This window comes from Heloderma suspectum, chromosome 1, assembly GCF_057233095.1.
Source record: "Heloderma suspectum isolate Gila_16-S chromosome 1, 16-S_ref, whole genome shotgun sequence".
Lineage (NCBI taxonomy): Eukaryota > Metazoa > Chordata > Lepidosauria > Squamata > Helodermatidae > Heloderma > Heloderma suspectum.
Window position 1 is genome coordinate 74545021 of NC_139458.1, and position 27134 is coordinate 74572154.

Sequence of the window (27134 nt, forward strand, 5' to 3'; positions counted from 1 at the left end):
ATCCTTGCCCCAAGCAGTATTTCCTATTTTGCTGGTTCTTGGGAATGCTTCCAAGCTAGCACTTTCCCCTGGAATTGCCATCCTTTGTTCATTCTCTTTTTACACAACATTCACACAAAGTCATTGTTAGCCAATTGTGTCCCAGTGTTTTCTGAACAATCTTCCCATGTTCTTTCAGACTTCATTTGTGGTGATTCTTTTGCAACAACAACAACAACAATAATAATCATATTTCAATTTTTGAATATTATTTCACTTTATGAATTATCATATAGCTGAAGCTCTCAGGGCAACATACAAAATAAAAACAAATGCAATAAAACCAATGATAAAACACATTAAAAGTATTTAAAAGCCGTGGCAACAGTAATAATTCAAAATAATTTTAAAAGGAAGCAGCTAAAACATGGAAAGGGATAAGTTTAATATGTAGCTTTAAAGATATGATCAAAAATAAAACAAGTAGCAGTTTAAATATGTTTTTAAAAGGCAATCACAGTTCAAACTATTTTTTCAAGGCACCTGTGCCTTTAATGGAACACTTCTTGTTTGGCCCATTATATTGCTTCCTATTGGACAAGGCTGGGGGATTAGTGATAAATACTCTTCCTCAAGGCCAATAGCCTTTTGTAATATCTACTTACAAAAAAGTTCTGTTCAGCAAACAACCTTCCCAAAGCTAATTGAAAGCCTCCTGTTTGCAGGTCCAGCCCATTCTTTTGATTCGTGTTGATCTAGGCTTGGGGAATAGTGATGAATAGCCTCAGATTTGCCTCGGGAAAAGCCACAGTACGGGCTCAATCCTATGCATGTTTAGACAGAAAAAAGACCTCCAGTTCCCAGCCGGCATAGGAGGGGACAGGACAGCAGAGGCCTTGAAGCTGCCCATCAACAGCACCTGGACAGCAGACGGAGCAGGCACACAGGTCACCTGGTCACAGTCTTCCCCACTGTGGTGAAGCTGTAATGTATTTCTAGTTAAATAATTACATCATTTCTAAATTTGTGGTTATACACATGTGGGAGAGCCAGGGCCTGCAGGAGAAGCTGCCACCATTGGGGAAGAGGTGTGCCTGCTGCTGCTGGGCCTGTTGCTGCCGCCGCTGCCGCCACCAACACCAAGCCTTCCCTGTGGACTCTTTCCTGGCAGACCGCCACTCCCTGCAGGACCAGGCCCCCAGGTACCGAGCCAGCTGTACTGCTTCCACCTGCCCCTTCCTGGAGGGGCTACATAAGCTGGCTGGCTGAGGTGGCCTGGTAGAGCCAGGGCCTGCAGGAGAAACTGCCACCATTGGGGAAGAGGCGGGCCTGCTGCTGCTGGGCCTGCTGCCACCACCACTATCACGACTGTGGACTCCTGCCTGGCATTATTTTTAAGGGGATTTTTAGTTGTTGTTGTTGTTTTTAATTTCTGGGGGATTTTGTTGTGTTTTTAGGGGTGGGTAGCCTGCCTGATAGGTGGGAGCGAGGGGGCATGTGTCCACCTGATGGAGGCAGTGGGGGGACTGTTGGGGGCCGGAACATACCGGGGCTGGGCGGCAGGCGCTGGCGGAGCGCTAGGGGCAGGCCATGCCAGGTAAGGGGAACAAGGGAGAGATGTGTAGTATCTGTCCCCTGCTCCGGGCCTGTCCAAAGCCGAAGGATGGCTGGTGGAGGCGTGACCCCATATTCTGGCCTTCGTTTGCCGCTCTGCAGTGCCAGGTCTGTTACCCAGAAAACCTCCCTCATCCATGACATGATCCTGGATGAGGGTGCAGACCTGGCATGTATTACGGAGACCTGGCTGGCCGAGGCTGCTGCTCCAACCCTTGCAGCCATGTGTTCAGCCGGATTTTCGTATGCACAGCAGCTGAGGGCTGGGGATCGGGGAGGGCGAGTGGCTGTTATCTACCGAGAGTCCTTGGTCTTCACCAGACCCCCTCTCCGGGAGACCAAGGTTGCTGAGTGCAGGTACTGGAGGTTGGGCCCGAAGGGCAGCCTGGGGATTCTGCTTGTGTACCGTCCACCCCGCTGCACGACTGACTCCCTGGCCGAGGTGCTAGAGGTGGTCTCTGATGTGTGTGTATGGTACCCTAACTTATTGGTGTCGGGGGACTTCAACATACATTCAGAGGCCATCCTCACAGGAGCACCTCGGGACTTCATGGAGACCATGGTTTCCTGGGAGCTGCACCATATTCTAACTGGACCCACCCATGTAGCCGGTCATGCACTAGACCTTGTGTTTGTTTCTGGAGAAGCGGGGAGTGATCTGGAAGTCGGGGGTATATCCACCCCCCCCCCTTGTCATGGTCAGATCACTATCTGGTGACGTTGGACTTCTCCGTTCTACAACCCCTCCGCAGGGGTGGAGGACCCATTAAAATGGTCTGCCCCAGGCGTCTTATGGATCCAAATGGATTCCTGAACGCACTTGGGATTCTCTGGAGCACGCTAACGGCTACTCAGTTGAGACCCTAGTGGGTGGCTGGAATGCCGCAATCATTGGGGCATTAGATCAGGTGGCTCCGAAACGCCCCCTCCACCTGAACAGGGCTCGGACTGCACCATGGTTTAATCCGCGGTTACGAGCTCTGAAACAGGACGTGAGACGGCTAGAGCGCTGGTGGCGGAAGTCTTGCTCCAAAGACCATCAGACACAGCTAGAGCTGTATCTTCAGCCTATCACGTGGAGGTGAAGGCAGCAAAAAAGGAATATTATGCTGCCTCTATCGCGTCTGCAGAGTGCTGTCCCAGGAGGCTGTTCCAAGTGGTCCGGAGCCTGGTCGGTCCTGTGGCTCCTGAACCGCTGGAGCATTCTAAGGCCTTCTGTGAGGCCTTGGCAAGGCACTTTGCAGATAAAATTGATCAGATTAGGGGTGTTACTCTGCATGCTGTGGATACAGTTAGTGAGCAAGAGGCGGCCTGTGGCAAACTGGTTTTGTGGGATCGGTTCCAGCTTCTTCCTTCTGATGAAGAGGACAAGGTGCTTTCATCTGTAAGGTTGGCCACCTGTGTACTTGATCCTTGCCCATCTTGGCTCATTATGGGCTGCAGAGAGAGACTGGGTGAGGGGATCAGGGCAGTGGTGAACGCCTCCCTTGAGGAGGGAGTGATGCCATCAGCCCTCAAGGAGGCAGTGATAAGACCGCTCTTAAAGAAGCCCTTCTTGGATCCCCAAGTTCTGAACAACTTTCGCCCAGTCTCAAATCTGCCAATTTTGGGCAAGGTGATTGAGCGGGTGGTGGCGATGCAGTTGAAGACACACTTGGAAGAAGCCGATTATCTAGACCCATTTCAGTCGGGCTTCAGGCTTGGGCATGGGACAGAAACGGCCTTGGTCGCCTTGGTGGATGATAGGGGTGAATGCTCCTTCCTTGTTCTCCTCGACCTCTCAGCGGCTTTTGATATGGTTGACCATAGTATCCTCCTGGACCGCCTGGAGGGGTTGGGCATTGGAGACACCGTATTACGGTGGTTCTGGTCCTTCCCCTCCGGCAGGTACCAGAGGGTAACACTGGGAGAGGAGGTTTCAGACCTGTGGCCACTCGTGGGGTGCCACAGGGTTCCGTCCTCTCCCCGATGCTATTTAACATCTATGTGAAGCTGCTGGGGGCTATCATCAGGAGGTTTGGGGTGCGGTGTCATCAATATGCGGATGACACGCAGCTCTACCTCTCGTTCACATCTTCACCAAGGTTGGCCGTAGAATCCCTGTCCAAATGTCTGGAGATGGTGAGTGGCTGGATGGGGAGGAATAAGCTGAAGCTGAACTCTGACAAGACCGAGGTACTTTTGGTGGGAGACAAGAGGAGGCTGGGGGATGTTGATCTGGTGTTGAATGGGGTACGGCTACCCTTGAAAGACCAGGTCCACAGCCTGGGGGTCATTTTGGACTCCCAGCCGTCCATGGAGGCTCAGGTGTCAGCTGTGAGCTGGACAGTGCTGTATCAACTCCATCTGATATGGCGGCTGCGCCCCTTCCTTCCTGACCATCTGCTCCCATCGGTAGTACATGCCCTGGTCTCCTCTTGTTTAGACTACTGTAATGCACTCTACGTGGGGTTACCCTTGAAGATGGTTCGGAAGCTGCAGCTGGTACAGAACGCGGCGGCTCACCTGATTAAAGGCAGCCGCCGGCGAGATCACATCGCTGCAGTGCTGAAGGAGTTGCACTGGTTACCAGTTGTTTTCCGGGCCAAATTCAAGGTGTTGGTTTTGACCTTTAAAACCCTATATGGTTCCGGTGCAGCCTATCTTAAGGAGCACCTCCAGCAACACCAGACAGCCGCTTAACAAGATCAGCCTCGGATGGCCTTCTCTCTGTCCCATCAGCCAGGACAGCTAGACTGGTGGGGACGAGGGAGAGGGCCTTTTCTGTGGTGGTCCCCACTCTGTGGAACTCCCTCCCTAGGGAACTCCGTCATGCCCCCTCTTTAATGAGCTTCTGCCGTACATTAAAAACATGGTTGTTCAGGCAGGCATTTGGGGTGTGTTAGGGTATTTTAGAAAACGTTTTTATTGTAGAATTTTATTGTTTTAAACTGTTTCATTATATGCTGTATATTGCCCAGAGTGGCTGGGTGACCAGCCAGATGGGTGATTAATAAATTTAATAATAATAATAATAATAATAATAATAATAAAAAGTATATTAGAAAATGGTAATTTTAGGCAAATTGGCACCCTCTTTTGTCTTATTTGGGGGGGGGAGGTATGAGTTGCCACCCTATTTCATCTCATTATTTTTTGTCTTCCTTTGATGGCCAAATAGCACTAAGTTTAGCAAAGTAGTGCTATTTTTTAAATGAAGATAATAATAATAATTAATAACAATAAGTAGACTTGTGAGTAGACATTATAAAATAATCTTGGCCATGGGGAAGGGTATAAATATATAATTTATTTTTTTATTTACAATATTTATATACTGCTGCACATCAAAGATTTTGAAGTGGTGAACAACAAGATAAAATAAAACACTATATTAAAACAATTAAAACATTTAAAAAGAAACAGATTCTGAACTTAATCAGCCGTGTCTGGTCACTCAAGGAAGGCCTCTTGAAATAACAATATCTTCAGGAGGTGCTGAAAGTAACACAACTTTGGTGCCTGCCTGACCTCCAAAGGCAGGAAGTTCCACAGGAATGGGACCACCATGCTGAAGTCTCTATTCCTGGTGGACTCCAGCCGGGCCATGGGTCCATGTGGAACCACCAGGGACATGCCCTCTGCTGACCTTAGTGACCAGGCAGGTTGGTAAAGAAGAAGGTGCTCTCTCAGGTATCCTGGTCCCAAGTTGTTTAGGGCTTTGTACACTAGTACTAACACCTTAAACCTGGCCCAGTAGCGAATAGGCAGCCAGCACAGTTCCCTCAGCAAAGGAGCTGCATGCTGACAAGGGGACAACTGAACTGCTGCATTCTGCACTTGCTCCAGTTTCCGGACCAGCCTCAAGGGCAGCCCCACATAAAGCGCATTGCAGTAACCCAGTCTTGAGGTTACTAATGCCTGTACCACCATGGTCAAGCTATCCCTGTCCAGGAGATGCCATAGCTGAAGCTGGTAAAAGGCAGTCTGAGCAGCTGTGGCCACTTGGGCCTCCAGCAACAATGATGGATCTAGGAGTATCCCCATTCTACGGACCTGATCTTTCAGAGGGAGGGCAACCCCATCCAGAACAGGCAATGAGCCTGTCTCCTGGACTTGGGAACCACTCACCCACAGGGCTTCCGTGTTGCCAGGATTCAGCTTCAGTTTATTGGCCCTCATCCAGCCTGTTACTGAGTCTAGGCACCGATTCAGGACTTGCACAGCCGCTCCTGATTCAGATGTCACAGGGAGATAGAGCTGCTTGTCATCAGCATGCAGCAATTAGTTATAAATATTGCTTGAGCTGAAAGCATGATTTTCAAAAATGAAAGGGGAAGAAAAATATACAACAGTTTGAGTAAACATTCACATTGGTCCCCCCCTATTGCCAAAGTGTCAGCAGGTGGGTGCACCTGGCTAAAATGACAAAGCACGTACCGGGCTGTGTGGTCTGGTGCTCTTTACATACAAAAGTGCATGGCAGGCAAGACAATGCTTATTTAGGTCCCTTTCAAGATACTTTGTAGCTTCATGTTTACCTCATAGTACTGCTGTCAACTATGACATCAACATGATCTCTCTCTTGCACATATACCATTGTGCTTCTGCTTGACAGCATGGTTTGTTTCCCCAACAGTCTAGCTAGATAGGATTCTCAGTTAGATAGCCCCATGGAAGAGCACATTTTCTGCATACCAAAGGTCCCAGGTTCAGTTCCTGGCATCTTCAGGGAAAAGCATCAGGTGATGGGAAGGGCCTGGGCCTGACCCTCTGGAGAACTGCTGTCAGCCAGAGTTGTTGTTGTTGTTGTTGTTCAGTCGTTCAGTCGTGTCCGACTCTTCGTGACCCCATGGACCATAGCACGCCAGGCCTTCCTGTCCTGCGCTCTCTCCCGGAGCGTGCTCAAGTTCATATTCATTGCCTCTGCCATCCCCTTCTCCTTTTGCCTTCAGTCTTTCCCAGCATCAGGGTCTTTTCCAGGGAGTTTTCTCTTCGCATTAGGTGGCCAAAATATTGGAGCTTCAGCTTCATTATCTGTCCTTCCAATGAGCAGTCAGGGTTGATTTCCTTTAGGATGGACTGATTTGACCTCCTTGCAGTCCAGGGGACTCGTAAGAGTCTTCTCCAGCACCACAGTTCGAAAGCATCAATTCTTCGGCACTCAGCCTTCCTTATAGTCCAGCTCTCACAGCCATACATTACTACTGGGAAAACCATAGCTTTGATTAGACGGACCTTTGTCGGCAAGGTGATGTCTCTGCTTCTTACTATGCTGTCTAGGTTTGCCATAGCTTTCCTCCCAAGGAGCAAGCGTCTTTTAATTTCATGGCTACAGTCACCGTCTGCGGTGATCTTGGAGCCCAAGAAAGTAAAATCTGTCACTGCTTCCATTTCTTCCCCTTCTATATGCCAGGAAGTGATAGGGCCAGATGCCATGATCTTAGTTTTTTTAATGTTGAGTTTCAAACCAGCTTTTGCACTCTCCTCTTTCACCCTCAACAAGAGGCTCTTGAGATCCTCTTCGCTTTCTGCCATTAGGGTGGTATCGTCTGCATATCGGAGGTTGTTGATAATTCTCCCGGCAATCTTAATTCCGACCTCTGATTCATCCAACCCGGCATTTCTCATGATGTACTCTGCATATAAGTTAAATAAGCAGGGTGACAATATGCAGCCTTGTCGTACTCCTTTCCCAATTTTGAACCAATCGGTTGTTCCACCTCTGGTTCTTACTGTTGCTTCTTGACCCTCGTACAGGTTTCTCAGGAGACAGGTAAGGTGGTCTGGTATTCCCATCACTTTAAGAATTTGCCACAGTTTGTTGTGATCCACACAATCAAAGGCTTTAGCGTAGTCAATGAAGCAGAAATAGACGTTTTTCTGGAATTCTCTTGCTTTCTCCATGATGCAGCGAATGTTGGCGATTTGATCTCTAGTTCCTCTGCCTCTTCGAAACCCAGCTTGTACTTCCGGTAGTTCTCGGTTCGCATACTGCTGAAGCCTAGCTTGTAGGATTTTGAGCATCACCTTGCTGGCATGTGAAATGAGCGCAATTGTGCGGTAGTTTGAACACTCTTTGGCGTTGCCCTTCTTTGGAATTGGAATGTAAACTGACCTTTTCCAGTCTTGTGGCCACTGTTGAGTGTTCCAGATTTGTTGGCATATTGAATGCAGCACTTTAACAGCATCATCTTTTAGGATTTTAAATAGCTCGGCTGGAATACTGTCATCTCCTCTAGCTTTGTTGTTACTAATGCTTCCTAAGGCCCACTTGACTTCACTCTCTAGGATGTCCGGCTCAAGTTCAGTGACCGCACTATCATGGCTATCAGGGACATTCAGATCTTTCCTGTATAGTTCTTCTGTGTATTCTTTCCACCTCTTCTTAATCTCATCTGCTTCTGTTAGGTCCCTGCCTTCTTTGTCCTTTATCATGCCCGTCTTTGCACAAAACATTCCCTTGAGATCTCCGATTTTCTTGAAAAGATCTCTAGTCTTTCCCATTCTATTGTTTTCCTCAATTTCTTTGCATTGTTCATTTAGGAAAGCCTTCTTGTCTCTCCTAGCTATTCTCTGGAACTCTGCATTCAGTTGGATATATCTTCCCCTTTCTCCCTTGCTTTTCGCTTCCCTTCTTTCCTCAGCCACTTGTAAAACCTCCTCAGAAAGCCACTTGGCTTTCTTGCATTTCTTTTTCTTTGGGATGGATTTCGTTGCTGCCTCCTGAACAATGTTACGGGCCTCTGTCCATAGTTCCTCAGGCACTCTGTCTATCAGGTCTAATCCCTAAAATCTATTCCTCACCTCCACTGTATATCCATAAGGGATATGATTGAGGTCATACCTGAATGGTTTAGTGGTTTTCCCTACGTTCTTCAATTTAAGCTGAAATTTTGGAAGAAGCAGCTCATGATCTGAGCCACAGTCAGCTCCAGGTCTTGTTTTCACTGACTGCATGGAGCTTCTCCATCTTTGGCTGCAAAGGACATAATCAATCTGATTTCGATATTGACCATCTGGTGATGTCCATGTGTAGAGTCACCTCTTGTGCTGTTGGAAAAGAGTGTTTGCTATGATCAACGTGTCCTCTTGGCAAAACTCTATTAGACTTTGTCCTGCTTCATTTTGTACACCAAGGCCATGCTTGCCTGTTATCCCAGTTATTTCTTGACTTCCTACTTTAGCATTCCAATCCCCTATGATGAAGAGGACATCACCAGATGGTCAATATCAAAATCAGATTGCTTATGTACTTTGCAGCCAAAGATGGTGACTGTAGCCATGAAATTAAAAGACGCTTGCTCCTTGGGAGGAAAGCTATGGCAAACCTAGACAGCATAGTAAGAAGCAGAGACATCTCCTTGCCAACAAAGGTTCATATAATCAAAGCTATGATTTTCCCAATATTAACGTATGGCTGCGAGAGCTGGACTATAAGGAAGGCTGAGTGCCGAAGAATTGATGCTTTCAAATTGTGGTGCTGGGGAAGACTCTTACGAGTCCCCTGGACTGCAAGGAGGTCAAATCAGTCCATCCTAAAGGAAATCAACCCTGACTGCTCATTGGAAGGACAGATACTGAAGCTGAAGTTCAAATATTTTGGCCACCTAATGCGAAGAGAAAACTCCCTGGAAAAGACCCTGATGCTGGGAAAGATTGAAGGCAAAAGGAGAAGGGGATGGCAGAGGATGAGATGGCTAGATAGCATTACCAATGCAATGAATATGAACTTGAGCACACTCCAGGAGAGAGCGGAGGACAGGAAGGCCTGGCATGCTATGACCATGGGGTCACAAAGAGTCGGACACGACTGAACGACTGAACAACAACAAATCAGCAAAACTTGAGTTCATTGAGATTCTCTTATTTCTACCTTGATTCCAATTTGTGTCTGTATTGGATTGTGAGTTTTGGGGGATTTTCCACATGAAGATGTGTGCTTATTTTTTGTGTGTGCTTATTTTTGTGTGCATTTTCCCCAATGTACACATCAATTGTGCACATTTTTGAAACATAGGCATTTGTCTCCCATTGACTAATGCATGTTTGTGTGTATTTTTCAAATGCATAAATTTTTTGAACACATTTTGTTGGTATTGCACAAATTGCATTGCAAACTTGGAATTCAGACTTCAGACCACAGATTGCATTCAGGTCCATCTTCCAGGAGGTGCAAATTGGATAAATTCTAGACAAAAACAAACTGAAATGAATTTTCATCCATCCCTAGCTATAAGGCAACTTCCCATGTTCCTATTGAAGGAAGACAGGATCCGTCTACCTTTAGTAGTCATGCACTTAAGGAAATCTCAACAAATGTAGCTTGTTCCACATGGGTGAGAAGAGCTCCACCTAAAACATTCTTGCTTTTTCACAACTCTTTTTTTTTATGAATACTTTTTATTTATTTTGTCTTTATAAATGAAATAAGCAATACCAACAACCTGATCAATAACTACAATTTCCCAGCAATACAATATTCTTATGAGGACACAACGACGAAAAAGCAAAAGGAAAAGAAAGAAAATTTCTTTATTTTTTCCCCTTCCCCTTCTCCCCCTTTTTTTAAAGGGTTAAATTTAAACTCCAATTATTATTGTATAACATTATAATTTCATCCTTTCTTTAATCAGTATTACTATTATCACTATTATTATTATTATTACTATAAGATTACTTCGTAAGATTTTTGGCTGGTTGAATTGTTAAGCTTTATTATTACTATTATATTTTAACTTAAGGGCAATATATGGTTACTGGGAATGAATTGTAGGCCTGTTTCCTTGTTATAAGATTGATGATACGATATTGAAATGTAAGGTTGATTATCAAACTATAATATTGCTAATGTTATAGGTATAGTTTTTAAAATACAATGGCAGCTTTTTCACAGCTCTTAAAGCTGCAGGACTCTGTTCTCCTTTGTATCTGGCCAACCCATGGCCCAGAGCAACCTGGTGACCTCCAGATGTTTTGGACTACAACTCCCATCATTCCTGACCATTGGCCATGCTGGCTAGGACTGATGGAAATTGAAGTCCAAAATATCTGAAGGGCACCAGGTTGGTGAAGGCTTGTCCAGAGCCTGAGGGTGCTCTTGCACCTCTAAGAGTTGCTCATAAGTGAGGATTTTACTAGGCGTGGCTTTTCTCATCATAGTTGAGAGGTGGAGATTCTATTGTCTCCTTTACAGTGCAATCCTATGCATATCTATTCAGAAGTAAGCCATATTGAGTTTGATGGGTCTTACTCCCAGGAAAGTGTTATAGAGTTGCAACCTTCATCTTGTAGGTTTTCAAGGGAAATGCTGCAACATCTCCAAGTTGGAACCCGATAAAACAACCCTACTCCTGGCTGCTGTTTTGGACTGATTTGATCTGACTGTGTGTTAGCTTGAAATGTTGTCGACTCTGAAGCCTAGGCATAGAGCAGTCTGGAAATGTAAACAAATGCAAGTGGCTTCTTTTTAGGATGTTAATGAATAGCAAATATTTTCCTAAGGCTCTTGAGAACTAATGACATTTTTAAGAACAGCTTGAAGTAGAAATGTGAGTCTTTCAAATGAAATCCTTCCCCTTTCCCACTGAACGTCACTGTGTGACCAATTCCAATTATCTGAATGTCACCTTTTTTCCTGGCTATCTCTCCCCACCTGTGATAATGGCAATCTGTCCAGCTGCTCCCAGTCCTGAGAGAAGAGAGATGATCACCCTTCATGGCTGACAGCTTCCCATATTCCATCACGGACTTGCATGTCTAACCTCCAAATGGGCACCATCTGGACCTCCACCTGCGCATCAGTTTTACTTGCACGGATTCTTAGTTTGCTTGCCAACATGTGTTTGCATCCAGGATGGGAGGTGAGAAAGGTGAGGAAATTTGACGTGTTTTTCGCACAGGCTCTTAGTTATGATTGCTAATCCTCTTTGAAATCCTGTACATTTATTTGAAGAAATTTGTAACATATACAACACCACTCTATATCAAGAGTCGTTAAAGATTCTTGATCTACACCAGTGATTCTTAACTGGGGCCATATGCCCCCCCGGGGGGGGGGATCTACTAAGCTTTGGGAGCATTCAGAATTTTGGGGGGCAAATGGGGGCATTGAGCATTTTGGACAGCCCTTTCTCTATCCATGTACAAGGAGACAAAGTATGTGTGATGAGCTTCCAGAAAGGAAATGACAGAGGGGAGACTGTAACAGCAACAAAGACAATGGAGAAACAGGGCCAACTGGACTCAAATAAACTGAACATTAAGGGGCTGGCTATTGGCCATCATGCACAAGGGTCTCATGAAATGTATGCCTGAGATCTGCATATTGTATGTAGTTTAAGAAAGGTATTGATAAACTGAAATAGGTGCAGAGGCAACAAAAATGGTGAGGGCTCAAGAGACCAAGTCCTATGAGGAAAGTTGAAGGCCAAAAGCTGTGAGTGTTTAGTCTGGAGAAGAGGCGATATGATAGCCATGTTTAAATATTTAAAGGACTGTCACATAGAACAGGGGTTGGCAGAAAACAGCTCTCTCTAGATGTTCTGGACTTTAACTCCCAGCATTTCTGATCATTGGCCATGCTGGCAGGGGCTGCTGAAAGTTGAAGTCCAAAACATCTGGAGATCTTCCTTCTGCCCACCCCTGACATAGAAGATTGAGTATATTGACCTGAATCATTGGTTTCAAAGGGGATTTCAGATACACAGTAGGAAGACCTTCCTGATGGTATGAGCTGTTTGATAGTGGAACCAACTGCCATGGAAGCTGGTGGACTCTCCTTAGAGGTTCTAAAGCTGAGGCTGGTTAGCCAACCACCATGGATGCTGTATACTGGGTTTCCTGCTTCAGCAGGGGGTTGGACTGGATAACCCTTGAGGTCCCTTCCAACTCGATCATCCAATATCATAAATATATCTATATATCAGAGTAAAGTTGCCTTCTCTGGAGTGCTATTTTATGTCCTAATCTTTTACCAGTGGGTTTTTTGGGGACATTTGATGATGATATACAAAGCCCTAAGCAACCTGGGACCAGGATACCTAGCAGCCTTCCTTCCCCTATATATACCCTATTGACCTTTATGATCTTCAGAGGAGGCCTTGCTAGTCTCCAACAGAATGTCGCCATGTAATATCTCAAAGGGGAGCCTTCTCGATGATGGTGCCCACCCTCTGGAAAACCTTCCCCCATGAAGTTGGGGAGGCAGAAAATATGGTATGTTTCAAATGCCTCCTGAGTGAAAAGCACTTGTTCACCCAGGCTTTCTCTGGCTAATTAATTGCAATTAATCATTCCCTGTGCCATCTTACTGTTCCTTGTATTGTTTTGAATTGTTATTGTAGTTGGAATTGTTTTTAAATATTTTTTAATATTTAGAGATTTTATTATATTAAGTGGTATATAAGTATTACTAATAATTAATAAATAATAATAATGGTGCATAGTTGATGGGCAACAGTGGATTAAAGACTAAGATCCATTGATCTAAATTTATATTAGCCAGGGAGTGGGACATTCCAAAACTAAACCTAGAACCAAGGGGAGCTCTGTCATTAATGGACAATACTTTCTATAGCCTTTTGCCCTCTTTGAACATATACCAATTTCCAGCTCAGTCTGTTTCCCGCCTCCCAGCTGAGCAGAGCAGAGCAAGCTGCTCCAGCTGGTCGAGGGACTACAGAAGCAGGCAAGCTCCCAGAGAGCGAGCGAACAGAGCGAGCGAACAGGGGGAGCAAACAGGAGTTGGCCAGGGGAGTTGCAGTGGTTGAAGAGACAAAGGAGACAAAGGAGACAGAGGCTAAGAGCACACACTTTCACACCAGTGGGACTCTGCTTTTAACCTCTACTGAGTAGAGGAGCAGGCACAGGCTAGTCTAGAACAATCACAAAGCTAGACACAAAAAGGGAAAAGAGGCTATGGAAGGACAAGACTCTCCAGTGGTGGTGACCTGCAAGGTGTGTGCAATGTTCGTTTTCTTGCCTGAGAACAACATGGCCTACACCTGCAACAAGTGCAAGTTGATCACGCTGCTGGAGGAAAACGTAAGTGGACTGGAGCGGCGACTGTCGACCTTCCGGGGAATAAGAGAACACGAAGAGTTCTTGGACAGAATGGGGGAACTACAGCAGCAAAGGGCAGACCAGAAGCTTGAAGAGCAACAGCAAGATGAGGCAGTGGGAAATGCTGAGGTGAAGAAAAATGGAATAGAGGATACTCCTTGGAAAAGGGAGACAGTTAGGAGAAGAAGAACTAGACCCCACTCTGCGCCAGTGGAAGCAGTGGAGCTGTGGAACCGATTCCAGGTACTTGCGGATGAGACTGGAGGACAGCCTGCAGAGGAAGAATCACAGGGGAACCTGCATGAGAGTGAGCAAGAGGCTGAAGGTCAGTCAAACAGAGGCGATGAAACCCAGGCCTACAACAAGAAGAAGAGAAGAGTGGTAGTAGTGGGAGACTCCTTGCTGCATGGGATCGAGACCCAAGTATGTCGCGAAGACCCATGGACTCGCCAGGTATGTTGTCTCCCGGGAGGACACATTAGAGACATGACTGAAAGGTTGCCGGCACTCATAAAGCCCACTGACAGGTATCCCTTTCTTCTCATCCATGTGGGAACAAATGATACCGCCAAGTGGAGCTACGAAGAGATCACATCAGACTTTGAAGCTTTGGGAAGGAAACTCAAGAACTTTGGGGCCCAGATAGTTTTCTCATCCATCCTTCCAGTAGTTAGAAGAGGGATAGAAAGGGAACGAAAAATACTCCGGGTGAATGACTGGCTACGAAGGTGGTGCCGACGAGAGAGATTTGGATTCTGGGACCACGGGCTATACTTCCTGGAAGATGGGCTGTTGGCTAGGGATGGGTTGCACCTCACAAAGGATGGGAAGACTGTGTTTGGCCACGGCATGAAGAACTTCATCAGGAGGGCTTTAAACTGAATCCTACGGGGAAGGGAGATGTAATGTTGGGGGTAACAATGGACATAGGCGCATGCACTGTAATGGAGAGAACAGCTCTGATAGCGCCCAATAATAGTCTTCAGACACATGTAGGAAGAAAGCCAGACTATGAAGCACATGGTCTTCGATGTCTATATACTAATGCCCAGAGTATGGGAAACAAACAGAACGAACTTGAACTCTTAATACAAGAGGGAAATTATGACTTGATAGGTATAACTGAGACTTGGTGGGATGACTCTCATGACTGGAATACAGCAGTTGAAGGATATAACTTGTTCAAAAAGAACAGGAGGAACAGAAAGGGAGGTGGGGTTGCACTGTATGTGAAAAATACATATCTCTGCACAGAAATACAGGAGGATGTGTTGGTAGCCCCATCGAGAGCATCTGGATCAAAATAAATGGAGCAAAGAATAAAAGGAACCTGGTGGTCGGAGTCTACTACCGGCCACCCAATCAAGGAGAAGACAAGGATGAAACTTTTGAAAAGCAAATAGCCAATGTTTTAAGGAAGCATGATGTAGTAGTAATGGGGGACTTCAATTTCCCCGATATTTGTTGGGAGACAAATTCTGCAAAACATGGCCCCTCCAGGAAATTCCTGACTTGTGTGGCGGATAACTTCCTCCTACAGAAAGTAGAGGAAGGAACTAAAGGATCGGCTATCCTTGACTTGATCCTAAGCAACAGAGATGACTTAGTGGATAAAGTAGCAGTTACAGGAAGTCTGGGGGAAAGCGACCATGTTGTACTTGAGTTCTTGGTTCTAAGGGAAGCAAAAGCCGAGTGTAGTCAAACACGTACCCTGGATTTTAGGAAAGCTGATGTTCATAAACTCAGAACAATGATCAGTAAGGTCCCATGACAAGCGATGCTAGCGAGAAAAGGAGTCCAAGATGGGTGGGAGCTTTTAAAAAAGGAAATTCTCAAGGCACAATCACAAGCAATTCCAACAAGAAGAAAAGGTGGAAGACAACAGAAGAAGCCAATGTGGCTTCACAAAAAGCTTAGGGATGACCTAAAAACAAAAAAGGACACATATAGGAAGTGGAAAGAAGGCCAAGTAACAAAGGAAGAGTACAGGCAGGTAGCACAGGATTGCAGGGATGGCGTCAGGAAGGCTAAAGCTGAAAACGAGCTGAGGTTAGCGAGGGATGCTAAAAACAACAAAAAGGCTTTCTTCAGCTACGTGCATAGTAAAAGGCAGAGGAAAGAAATGGTGGTTCAGCTATTAAATAAGGATGGCAAAACGATAACAGATGACAAAGAAAAGGCAGAGGTACTCAATTCCTACTTTGGCTCAGTCTTCTCCCAAAAGAGGGTCTATGAGCCCCCTGGCAAAGGCGAAGTACAGGCTGAAGGGGCAGGATTGCAGCTTGAGATCGACAGGCATATGGTCAAGGAACACCTAATTACTTTGAATGAGTTCAAATCTCCAGGGCCAGATGAACTGCATCCTAGAGTCATAAAGGAACCGGCAGAAGAACTCTCAGAACCGCTGTCTATTCTCTTTGAGAAATCATGGAGGACGGGGGAAGTGCCAGATGACTGGAGGAGGGCTAACGTTGTCCCGATCTTCAAAAAGGGTAAAAAGGAGGAACCTGGGAACTACAGACCAGTCAGTCTGACATCAATCCCTGGGAAGATTCTGGAGCAGATCATAAAGCAATCCATCTGGAAGCACCTTGACAACAATGCCGTGATTACTCGAAGCCAACATGGATTTGTCAAAAACAAGTCCTGCCAGACAAATCTGATCTCATTTTTTGATCAAGTAACCTCCCTTGTAGACCGTGGGAATGCTGTCGACATTATATACCTCAACTTCAGCAAAGCTTTCGACAAAGTGCCCCATGATCTCCTGATGAGCAAACTAGCTCAAAGTGGGCTAGATGAAACAACGATCCGGTGGATCCACAGTTGGCTACAGAATCGGACTCAAAGAGTGCTTATCAATGGGACCTTCTCAAACTGGGGAGAGCTAACGAGTGGGGTACCGCAGGGCTCAGTCCTGGGCCCAGTGCTCTTCAACATTTTTATTAATGACTTGGAGGAGGAGGTGCAGGGAATGCTGATCAGATTTGCAGATGACACAAAATTGGGAGGGATACTAATACTTTGGAAGAGAGAAACAAAATTCAAAGTGATCTGGATAGACTGGAGCACTGGGCAGAAAACAACAGAATGACATTTAATAGGGACAAATGCCAAGTTCTGTACCTAGGAAAAAGAAACCAAATGCACAGTTACAAGATGGGGGATACGTGGCTCAACCACACTACAAGCGAGAAAGATCTTGGAATTGTTGTCGATCACAAGCTGAATATGAGCCAACAATGTGATGTGGCTGCAAAAAAGGCAAATGCTATTTTGGGCTGCATTCATAGAAGCATCGCTTCCAAATCCCGGGAAGTACTAGTTCCCCTCTACTCAGCACTGGTTAGGCCTCATCTGGAGTACTGTGTCCAGTTCTGGGCACCACACTTTAAGAAGGATGCAGACAAACTGGAGAGGGTTCAGAGGAGGGCAACAAAGATGATCAGGGGACTGGAAACAAAGCCCTATGAAGAGAGACTGAAAGAACTGGGCATGTTTAGCCTTGAGAAGAGAAGACTGAGGGGAGATATGATAGCACTCTTCAAGTACTTGAAAGGTTGTCACAAAGAAGAAGGCCAGGATCTATTCTTGATCATCCCAGAGTGCAGGACACGGAATAATGGGCTCAAGTTACAGGAAGCCAGATTCCGGCTGAACATCAGGAAAAACTTCCTGACTGTAAGAGCAATATGACAATGGAACCAATTCCCTAGGGAGGTGGTGGGCTCTCCCACACTGGAGGCCTTCAAGACGAGGCTGGACAGCCATTTGTCAGGGATGCTCTGACTTGGATTCCTGCATTGAGCAGTGGGTTGGACTCAATGGCCTTGTAGGCCCCTTCCAACCCTACTATTCTATGATTCTATGATTCTACTGAACTCAGTGCATGCTGGAACAAAACTTTCAGTGTGGATAGGACAAGGGTTGCAATAGTAAGCACATTAGGAAACAAGCCCCATTGAGTTCAGTGGACTTAACATCTGAGTAAACATACTTAGGAGAAAGGCAACTTACAGTGAGATGAATTAATTCCTAGAACAATTCAGCAAGCAGTGCTTTGCATCTGTAACCTGAAGTCTCTAGAATATCTATGGTTTCACAAGGTACATCTATTTCCACATTCATTTCACTATTTTATGCAGTAACTCTGGCTACATGATCTTTATTATGATACTAACTGCTCTTGAAACTGGCTTTGAAACTCATCTTCTCTGTTGAATATCTTGTTCTTTGCCACCATGGTCAAATCCTGCACTGCAATAAATATTAGCAATTCTGCTAGAGCTCATTAGAGTCTAGGATGATGGAGTTGCTGCAGATTGTTTATTTGCAGTAAGAGGTTATCTAACTTATTACCCTCTACATCCCATTTCGTCCACCAGCTCAGTGTTGAAATTTCCTGCAACACAAACAGATCCAAGGCATGGTATGGACATAGCAGTGTAAACTAACACTGCTCACCAGCAATAGCCATCAAATAGCAGGCATGGCATGGCAATGGTGTACAGAGCCTGCACATACACAGACATAGGTAGAGAAGAGGCATCTCACGGAAAGAGGGGGAGCAGGGACCTAGAAGTCCCCTGTACATCATCCTATAGGTTTTTTTCCCCTCCACAATTGAGCCAGTTATGTAAGTACAACCCTCCATGACTGAGAGCTGATTGGAATTTCAAGGAATGACATACGGTATAGTTCTTCCTGGACTGTACCACTTCAGACATAAGACAGAGAAATCACATGTTCTGTAAATAAAAATTTCCCTGCACTTGGAAATGAGCATGCTTGGAAGAAGGGCTTTAACTTAGGGCTTCTTCACACCGAGCTTTTATCCTGCTGTTGAGATTGGTTACTCGTGGAAGTTTGTGGGCCCTTTAGATGACATTGTTAACCTCCAGGGCGTGTCCCGTACTAAACGACCTTTATTCCATTTTTTAAAAGATCAGAGATAATGAGCTATCAAATTACAGCGCTTGAGTTCCCTTCTGAAAAGAGGAACACTGGCAATAAGAGAACCACAGCACCATCTAGCAGCTGTATACTGAAACAAATGGAAGACTCAGATAAGGGGGGAAAGCAGGGGGGAAGGAAGCGCTTGTAAAGGGAGTCCGTCATGATCCTGCATTTAAAGCAGAAGCAGCAAGCCCTGTTTTAAGTGCGGGGTTTTAGGCTGGAGTAGAAATGCTCCTAGTCTTCTTCTTCCCATTTCTGCATCCTTGAATTGGCAGAAACTGAATTGGCCTCAGTATATTTTAGTCACGTTATACTGGCATTGTGGCTGACAAGCAGCATAGCGGGGCTAGCTTATCACTAGCACAAGCCCTGTATGCGTTTGTGTTGCTATGTCTCTTCTACAGGCTTGGGACAGAAGTATTATAACCACTCACAAAGGGGATTAACCATAATGATAATATTTTTTATACGTTCAGTCAAAACTGTCCCATGCATCCTGGATACCGGGTAGCAAATAGGTTGTAAATCAGCCTTCCCAAACCTGGCACCCTCCAGCTGAGTTGGACTACAACTCCCAGCATGCCCCAGGCAGCCATACTGGCTGGGGCATGCTCGGAGTTGTAGTCTAATACATCTGGAGGGCTCCAGGTTTGAGAAGCCTGTTGTAAATGGTAATATACATTGTGCAATAACAGTTTGATGAAAAGGGTAAAATGAAGGTGCAATCCTATGCATGTTTAGACTGAAAAAAGACCTACAACTCCCAACATGCCCCAGCTAGCATGACTGGCTGGGGCATGCTGGGAACTGTAGGCCTTTTTTTCTATCTAAACATGCATAGGATTGCACCTTAAGGCTAATAAACTGGGTGGTGTGTGTATGTGTAGGGGGAATCAACAGGAAAGGCAAATTAAAATGAAAAAAACTTGTTGTTGTCTGATTGACAGAAATTGATTCTGAGCTTCTAGTACTGTGCCTCTCTTTAGGTCTTGTAAATCCTGACAAGATTTACAAGACAACAGAAGAGTAAAACAGCCAGTTTGAACGTCATAGTACCTTGAAATATTATTTCTCCATGTGCTTTAGGTTGGTGTGGGGATATTATTAGTATCCAACCTTTCTTCGAAGAGCTCAGCCACAATTTCATTAATTAATTAACTAATTACATTTCTGTACCACCTAATAGCCAAAGCTCGCTGGTTGACTAGAATTATTTCTAAATACATTTTTAAAATCAGCAAGAACAAAGTACATGCAGTATATAAATCCTACCTGAGCATTAATAACAGAAATGTTTTTGAAATATGGACAAATGGGGCTCAAGGCGAACAATAAAGCCACCCCCATGAGTTTCAAAGGCAGCTGCCGAAAGCAACTACTGAGAATACTGCGCCAAAAAGCCATTGCCTATTCTGAGGGGTTGCAAGAGATGTGTGGCCAGCTCCTTGTCTCATTTATCCCATGGGATGCCATTAGGGTGACAGGGCATCCTACTTTACAGAGGGCAATCCTCTATTTGAAGGTGTCCTCTGTTTGAAAGGCTCTCTGGTCCAAGTCCAATTTAAGATCAAGAACCATCAGACAGAAAAGCTGGACCTTGAGGTTGCTCACCAACTGCACCTGGACAGCAGGCTGAGCAAGACACACAAGGTCACCTGGTCACAGTGCCCCCCACTATAGTGAGAAGTGGACAGGGTATCTGGAGTGGTGAGGGCTACTGTCTGTGTACTCAACCCTTGCCCTTCTTGGCTGATTAAATCATCCAAGCTGGGACTGATGCTGTGGCTAAGGGAAGTTATTATTGCCTCTTTGCAGGAGGGAATTGTTTCTTCTTGCTTAAAAGGGACAGTATAAATAAGACCTTTACTAAAGAAACCTTCCCTTGACCCAGGAGATCTGTCTAACTATAGGCCATTCTCAGATGTACCATTCTTGGCTAAGGTGACTGAGAAGGTGGTGTTGTTGCAACTCCAGATGCATCTGGATGAAACTAATTAGCTGTACCCATTTCAGCTGGGCTTTCAGCCAGGATACTGGACTGAGACTTCTTCAGTCATCTTGGTGGATGACACATGTTGGGAACTGGATGGGGGAGCACAACCCTGTTAGTTCTCTTGGACCTCTTGGTGGCTTCCAACACCATCAACCATGGTATCTTTCTGGATTGTCTGGTGGGGCTGGGCCTTGGGGGTGCTGTTTTGCAGTGGGACAGGCCCGTTTGTCAGGCATGTGTGAAAAGGCTTTTGCCTGTGTTGCTCCCAAATGATGGAATGCAGTCCCCCAAGAACCTAGGGAGGTGGTGGGCTCTCCCACACTGGAGGCATTCAAGACGAGGCTGGACAGCCACCTGTCGGGGATGCTTTGACTTGGATTCCTGCATTGAGCAGAGGGTTGGACTTGATGGTCTTATAGGCCCCTTCCAGCCCTACTAGTGTATGATTCTAAGAACTAAAATTGGCCTCTACTCTCTTGGCCTTTAGAAAGAGTAAAAAGACACATATTGTCAATCTAGCCTTTTAAGATGTGCAGTTTTTATGGTTTTTACTGTTCTTAATTTTGTTGTTTTTATTGTTGCAAGGTTTTATTGTTCTGGATTGTTGTACACCACCTTGATAGTTTTTTAGCAGATAAGGTGTCAGGTAAATGTTAATACTAAATAAATAAAATAAATAAATGTATTTCCATTTAAATTGAAGGACTGTCTGGTCCCAGTCCAGTTTAAATGTAAAGAACCACAAGAAGGGAGAGCAGGGACCTTGAAGATGCTCATCAACAGTTAGCATCTGGATAGCAGACTGAGCAGGTACGTAGTTCACCCTGTCAGTCTTCCTCACTGTGATGATATGTATTGTGTTTCTGTTTAAATTATAGTCTCAATTTGCATTTATGGATATAAATTAGTATATGCAAATGTTATGCAAATTGATATACCTTTGGCCCTTTTGTAGGGTGACACATTTCCTCTTTTTTGGCGACGCATAAGTGACCAGCCTAGGTGCCATGCAACTGTTCCAATAAGGCCTTTGCTAGCTCTGTTTAGTCCAAAGCTGGCTTCCAGGAGAGGGAAATCTACCATGCAAGAAATGAATGCAAAGGAACATTTCAGGGCCTCTCTTTCTATGGGGCTGCTAGATGTTCCTTTCTTCTCACGTGGAGGACCTGATGTTCTGCTCTGACTATGCAGCTTGGTTTAGGATTGCCTAGAAACAAAGGCGTGTAGAAACACCTTAATATAGTAACACAGCTGCTTTCCTGGAGACTGTTTTCTTAGGGAGAGGAAGAGGTGGGAGTTTTATCACTTCATACAGCATCAGCTTGCAGACCCATCCAGAGTGCTATTCTGTGCCTGCTTTGGCAGGGAGCCAAAAGGTGGTTACCGAACTAGCTTGCTTTGGTCTTAAAGAAGAAGGAAAGGGTTTAAGAGATGGCTCCCAGATTTGAGTTGTGCAAATGCAAAAATATCTGCTTATTTAATAAAATGCATGTGTGAGCACTGCAGCAGCACAAAGCCAAGGAAGGAAGGAAGAAAAGGTGTAGGCTCACATAACTGACTTGGCCTCTCTGCATTAGGGTGGAGTGAGAATTTTGTTTCAGTTAGTTTTTGACAAGAATTTACCAAATTTCTAAACATTCTTCCTATTCAGGATGGAAAGAAATTGAATTTGAATATGGGAGAAAATGAAATTGACAGCTTTGTCCACCCAGGCAGGGGGCTTTGAGTGCTTAGCTCTTAAAAGTCTGTGTTTAAATCCCTATGTATTCAACCATGATGGTGGTGCTGAATTAGGATTGCCACCTCTTTTTTTCTGGCAGGCTCCTTGTCCTTAACAGCTGCATTGCAGGCAAGTACAACATGGTCCTTTCCACACTGGAAATAACTACCTATTGAATTTGGCTGGTGCAGATGGATAAGGATTTTGTTTCAGTTTAGTTTTGATTGGAATTTACCAACATTTGCAAATTTCTTCATAATTGGGACAGAAAGAATTTGTGATTTTAAAAAACCTGAATGCAGGAGGAAGTGAAAGTGATAGATTCACCCATCTCTACTCTGCATATGGATGTTTATGGTTGAAGTTACTAAATGGCTACTCATGCAGTCTGTGTGGCTGACCCATGTTCTTCCCCCACAGATTCTTGTCTCCCCCTACGCTGGTGGAAAGGAGAGGAGGAAAGACTTCTGGACCCTCCAGATACCCAACTTTGTGGCACCAGCCCAGCCAATCCTTTCCCCCTTCCTCCACCAGTTTATCTGCATACTTACATACAGTGGCTGGAATGCCATTAGAGATAATGGAACAGAAGAGGGTTGAAAAGAAAAGCCTTCCCTGACCTGGTGCACTCCAGATGTGTTAGACTACAACTCCCACAATCCTCAGCCAGCATGGCCAGTGTGTTGTCGGGGGAGGTTGACCTACACATAGAAGCATCAGGGATTGCCAAGTAGTCATTTCAAACACCACGGTGTAAATATGGCACTCACACTATTTAATTTATTGGACATTTCTTAAGGGTCTCCTAATTTACACATAAAGGATTCCTTGTTCCCCACAACCAGTCAGCCGTCTGGTCTCACAGTTTAGGGAGCCCCTCTGTGATAGTGGAGCAGTTGGTTACTGTGAAACCTCAGACCTGCATCCAGCCCTTTGATGCCTAGACGGGCTAGTAACCCAAGGATTCAGAAACCGTATCACTTCCAAGGGTAACACACGTCAGCCTGCTGTGACAACAGAAGAAAGCCAGCCGATTTCAAGAGTGACGTCAGCGTGTGAGCAATGGGAATGCAGGATTATCAAGGGCGATGCTGAGTGACATTCAGAGCCCAGCATACAGATCATGGGCCATTAGCTAGTTATATGTAGATGACAAGAAAAAGGTATGTCTTGCAATGTCTTGATTAAAGCAGCTCATTTGCTCTTACTCTTTTAGTTGCAAACCCTTTGGTCCAGAAAAAATGTTTTTCTCCGATTTGTGTGTGTAAAATCCAACATAAGGCCTACTTAGAGTAGACCCACTAAATGAATGGGATTTCAGTTAATCATGACTAACTTAAATCCCATTCATTTCAATGGGTCTACTCTAAGTAGGACGTATGTTGGATTTTACCTTATGTAACCTTGTTTACCTTCTACTCTGCATATGGATGTTTACGGTTGAAGATACCAAATGGCTATCTTCAAACATAAAGTTATTATTGATAGGTGGCAATTGAGACTGGCAATGGGAGGAACAGGCTGGAGGTAACACCATGAAGGTTCAGTGTCAGGAAAGAAGGGCTAAAATGCTTGATGGTTAGATGCAGCATCCGCATATAGAGCCACTGGGCCTGATGGAAGGGATAAGAAACTGCTTCTGTTGAGTCTACAGAAAGATGATCCTTAAAGACACGACAGGCTTGCTGTTTATAAATATTTTAAGGATGTCAGAAAGAAGAAGGGGAATAATTATTCAGGAGGAACATTGCTTAGGCATGAGGGAAAAAATTATGAGTTGAAGTTAAAAAGTAAAGGTAAAGGTGTCCCCAACCAGCGTGTCCGACTCTAGGGTGCGGTGCTCATCCCCGTTTCTAAGCCGAAGAGCCAGCGCTGTCCGAAGACGCTTCCGTGGTCATGTGGCCGGCATGACTGAACACCGAGGTGCACGGAACGCTGTCACCTTTCCCGCCGAGGCGGCACCTACTTATCTACTTGCAATGTCTTGCTTTCGAACTGCTAGGTTGGCAGAAGCTGGGACTGAAGACGGGAGCTCACTCCGCCACGCGGCACTCGGGTCTCGAACTGCTGTCCTGCCGACCTTCCAGTCTGCAGTTCAGCGTCTTAACCACTAAGCCACCGCGGCCCTATGAGTTGAAGTTACCAGCCTGCAATTTATGTTCAGCATTAGAGGGAAACATCCAAACTGCAGGAGCATTTTACCAACAGAACAAGGAACATAGGAAACTGCCTTACACTGAGTCAGACCATTGGTCTATCTAGCTCACTACGTCAGCACTGACTGGCTCTCCAGGGTTTCAGGCAGGGCCCTACCTGGATGCTGGGGATTGAACCTGGGACCTTCTACATGCAAATCATGTACTCTACCACTGAGCCAAGGTTCAACTGCTAGCAAGCCGCCCAGAGAGACTACCTCCACCCATGAACAAATTCAAGAAAAAAGACAGCCTCAGTATTAGGATTCCTTGCCTTATGGCTGGTGATTTAACAAGCCCATGGCAGCCTATCATTTCACTCCTTTTCTATGCAGAAACAAGGAGAGGAAGATGCTGAGAGCTGGACCATTAGGGGATGTGCTGGTACCATTGTGACCTATTTGGGGACAAATAACATAAAAATCTTAGAAGTCGTGCAAAATAAAGATGTGAGAAAGTTGTGCTGTTCATGGGCTGTGAGGGCTTGCAGCTCCATGTGCATGCCCGAATGGTTGGTTCATGTCCCAAAGGGGTTCCATGAGATTTGACTTGGGAACCACATTGAGTGAATGAAGTTACTTGTCCTTAGATATAGCCACAGTTGAACCATTGCACTGCTGTGAATGGAGCCCTTTTGGAAGGTTGGAACTTAAAGTGACATAGCAAGGAGGCATGTTCCCATGGACTTGATCCACTTTCCTGGTTCAGAGTTGTAGTCAGACCCAGGGGCACAAAAACGTCCCTGAAAAATGTAGGCAGTGTACATTTTTCATTACCCTTCTGTGCCCTAACTCAGCCATGCAGCCTGCACAATCCCAGGGTGCCTTGGACAGTGTTGTATCATTGGAACATAAGAACATTATATCACAAAATATGCCTATAGCATGAATTCTTGATAAGAATTCATTGTATTTCATAGGAGTGCTATTCATAATAAGCTGTGTATGCTAACTGTAAGTATAGAGTGATCAGCTATATACTGTATGCTACAAGCTAGCTTTAAGTGCAAAATTATGTTCTTAGGACTGGGCAAAGAAGCTTGCCACAGTTGGGTTGGTTCATTCTTGGAAGTAAAATGCTCATTGCTGCATGAAGAGAGGGACCTTCACAAGGGGGCTTCCAAAGTTAGCTGTAAGCCTGGCTGTGCTATGGGGAGCCCCCCCTGAGGTCATAGGTAGGAGCTACGACTGAGCCCCCAGAGTCAAAGTGCATAGATGTGATAAAAGCAGTAAAGCTATTGCTAGGTAGAATGCTATAAGTAGCAAGGTTGTGACATGGTTGACCAGAGAGATCCTGGGAGAATGAGAAGCCTACCAGACACGATCACCTAAACCCTGCCAACCATGCCTGCCAGATAGGGAAGTATATGATCTTAATGATGACTGCTTTGTTGGTTGAGAGAAACAGAACTTTAATTTTACTGAGAAATAGCCACTATTATGCTTCTAATCATCATAATTGCATTGTATGTAGTCATGTGTTTTGCTGTTCTCTAATACTGTTTGAGAAATAAACATATATTTTGGGGCACCACTTTCTGCTATTTGGCACAACCCATATAAATTACTTATCGAAGCCCAGAACACTCAGCTGGGCTTTATAAATCTGATGCTGAGTGGGGTCTGTCCATACAGCCACAGTTTTCTTTCTACGTCAGGTGAGTCTAAGACACACCTGTTCATGTAAGAGAAACGAGCTATGGGTCTCCCATTTCAGTAAGAAGAGCCATGCTGGATCAGACCAAGGATCCATCTCTTCCAGCATTTTGGTCACATAGTCGGCAACCAGCTGTGTATGGGAAACCCACAAGTAGGACATGAGAGCAACACCACCCTCCCGCTCTGATAACAGAGGTAGCATATAGTCATCATGACTAGCAGCCATTAATAGCATCCTCCATGAATTTGTCTAATCCCCTTTTAAAGACATCCAAATTAGAGACCATCAGTACAACTTGTGGTAGCAAATTCCATAGTTTAAGTATGCGCTGTTAAGACCATTGAATACAGTAGCTCCCCAGATCTGGTATACTGATGTGCCATTCCCCTAAATGAGATCTGTGTAAGTATGGCATTAAGAAGACAGCCACCTCACAAAAGGCCAAGCAGAGCTATTGAAAAGCTCCTCCTGTATGTACCTCTTTAAGATTGGCATCACAGGGCAAAGAGAGAACAGATGAATTAAAAATGTAAAGTTTACCGTAGCATCACTGATGGGGTTGGGTTGTTGTTCTGTGTCTTTTTGAAAGCATGAAGAAATTCTTTGGACCCTTTGCAAAACTTCTGACATCTGCAATAGCACTGATCCAGTCTGCTGGACCCACTTTGACTTATCCAAAAGATTTCATGGCTGGACTAATTTGCTGCTTTCTGGGTTATTTAAAGAGAGAGATTAGCCTTTTTCGCTGGCAGCAGAATGCGAGGCAGGAGATGAGGGATGTGCTTGGAATCAAGGAGTGAGGCAACGATAAAATGATCCTTTCTGGGATTGCAGTAGACCAAAGGGGTAAACTGGAATATCTCCATTTGTAGCTGTTTGGAGAACCATACAATTACATTAAAAGCCTCGCATCAGATAGTCTGTTTTTTTCCTTGTGATTTTATATGCCTTTGTCTATCATCAACAGGATGCCAAA

General features: G+C 45.1%; 1 long non-coding RNA gene across 1 annotated transcript; it reads left to right on the plus strand.

Annotated features, from left to right (window-relative positions):
• Positions 1-765: 765 nt before the first annotated feature.
• LOC146357426 (uncharacterized) lies at positions 766-26028 on the plus strand. The gene is made up of 4 exons (XR_014786689.1): positions 766-1181; positions 11252-11444; positions 21288-21394; positions 22725-26028. It is a non-coding gene; the product is annotated as an uncharacterized LOC146357426 (long non-coding RNA).
• Positions 26029-27134: the final 1106 nt, after the last annotated feature.